Source organism: Podarcis muralis, chromosome 14 (genome assembly GCF_964188315.1).
Source record: "Podarcis muralis chromosome 14, rPodMur119.hap1.1, whole genome shotgun sequence".
In the NCBI taxonomy this organism is placed as follows: Eukaryota; Metazoa; Chordata; class Lepidosauria; order Squamata; family Lacertidae; genus Podarcis; species Podarcis muralis.
In genome coordinates, this window is record NC_135668.1 from 56,115,015 (window position 1) to 56,117,514 (window position 2,500).

A 2,500-nucleotide genomic window follows, 5' to 3' on the forward strand; every position below is an offset into this window, starting at 1 on the left:
TGGCAGCGGTGCCCGGTCTCCCGGCCCTGGGCTCTGCTGGCCGTGGAGACTGGGTCCTGCCGGTCTACCTCCGAGGAAGGGAAGCTTCCCGGTCGACCCGCCGGAGGGGCAGACGGCGTTGCCCGGTCTCCCGGCCCTCGGCTCCCCTCCGGTCTACCGTCCGGGAAGGCTTGGGTTTGCCGGTCTTCCTCCGAGCTCGCCGGGGCTTCGCTTCCCGGCCTACCCCCCCGGAAAGAGAGGCTCTGCCGGACCACCTGGCGCACGGCACTGAACGGCTGGCCGGTCTACTGGGCCCCGGGCCTCGGGAAGCCCTGTCTACCCGCCAGAGGAGCCAGCGGCGTTGCCCGGCCTCCTGGCCCTCGTCTCCCCTCCGGTCTACCAGCCAGGCAGGCCGGGTCTTGCCTGTCTTCCTCCGAGAACATGCGGCTTCCCGGTCTACCCACCCGAAAGCGCGGCTCTGCCGGACTACCTGGAGCACGGCGCAGAACCGCTGGCCGGTCTACTGGGCGCCGGACCTCGGGAAGCCCGGTCTCCCGGCCCTCGGCTCCCCTCCGGTCTACCGGCCGGGAAGGCTGGGGCTTGCCGGTCTTCCTCCCGAGATCGTCGGGGCTTCCCGGTCTACCCACCGGAGAGCGCGGCTCTGCCGGGCTACCTGGCGCACGGCGCGCAACCGCTGGCCGGTCTACGGGGGGGGGGCCGGACCTCGGTGAGCCCGGTCTACCGGCCTGAGGGGCTGGCGGCGTTGCCCGGTCTCCCGGCCCTCGGCTCCCCTCCGGTCTACCAGCTGGGAAAGCTGGGGTTTGCCGGTCTTCCTCCGAGCTCGTCGGGGCTTCCCGGTCTACCCTCCGGAGAGCGCGGCTCTGCCGGGCTACCTGGAGCACGGTGCGCAACCGCTGGGCGGTCTACTGGGCGCCGGACCTCGGGAAGCCCGGTCTCCCGGCCGGAGGGGCTGGCGCCGTTGCCCGGTCTCCCGACCGTCGGCTCCCCTCCGGTCTACCGGTCCCGACGGCTGGAGTTTGCCGGTCTGCCTCCGCGGCCGTGGGGGCTTCCCGGTCGGACAATCTACTCGCCGGGGCCCCGGTCTACCCGCCGGAGAGGCTGCGTCTTGCCGGTCTACTGTGGAGGTCGTAGGACTTCCCGGTCTACCGGCCCGTGCGCGCGCCCCCCCCCCCCCATGGAGCCTCCAGGTCTACGTGGTCGCTGTAACCCGACGACATCGCCAAGGGTGGGTGGGGTTCGTGGCGACAGCTACCGTAGAACTCGGTGACTTTGTAGACCGCCGCTTGGCGGCAGTGCAGCAGGTAGGCGATGGAGGGGACGGGTGAGGGCGTGCGTTCATGCGTGCGTGCGTGCGTCCGTCCTTGCAGGGACGGCAAGGGAGAAAAGTCTTGGCGGGCGGGCGTTCCTTTGTGGGAGGGGGAGCATGCAGAGACACAGGGATACAGAAAGACAAGCACCAAATCACTCGTGCGCTCTCACACACACTTGATTGCGGGGGGGGGGAGGGAGAGGGAGGGAGGGAGGGAAAGAGGGAGAGGGAGAGAGAGACGAGAGAGAGAGAGAGAGAGAGAGAGAGAGAGAGAGAGAGAGAGAGAGAGGGGCAGGCAGAGGCAGGCAGGCAGAAACCAAATCTCTCTGTCTCTCCTCTCTCTCTCTCTCTCTCTCTCTCACACACACACACACACACAAAAACAAAGACAAAAAGTCGTTTGCGGGAGAGGAGAGGAGAGACAGAAGGGCACAAAATTTCTCTCTCACACTAAGCTGACACTCAAACACAGCATTTGCTTGTGTGGAGGGAGAGAGACAGAGACACAGGAGCCAAGTACACCGCACACACGCTTGTGTGCAGGGGAGACAGACAGGGACAGAGAGATGGACACAAGATATCACTCCAACGCGCACACACGCACACCAAGGAAACCACCCCCGCCCACAACATCGCCAAGGTTGATCCCTTGCCCTCCCTGCAAGGACATGTACGCACGTACGCACGAAGGCACGCCCCGCCCCACCCCACCCCACCCGTCTCCTCCATCGCCTACCTGCTGCTCTGCTGCCAAGCGGCGGTCTACAAACTCACCGAGGTCTACGGCAGCTGTCGCCACGAAGGCCGCCCTTGGCGATGTCGTGGTTTGTCGTGGCGATGTGCTTGCGGGTGGGGGAGAGAGAGACAGACCCAAAATAGATCACGGAGAGAGAGGGCGGCGGCGGGCGGGTGGGCGGGCGGGCGGGCAGGAATGCCAACACACACACAAACACTCACGCATCCCCCATTTCGACCGCTCGAATGCACAGACGCATGCACGCATGATCTTGACAACAGTGGGGATACGACAAAGGAGGAGGAGGAGGAGGAGGAGGAGGAGGAGGAGGAGGAGGAGGAGGAGAAGGAGAAGGAGAAGAAGAAGAAGAAGAAGAAGAAGAAGAAGAAGAAGAAGAAGAAGAAGAGGAAGAAGAAGAAGAAGAAGAAGAAGAAGAGGAAGACGGCTGCCCTGCC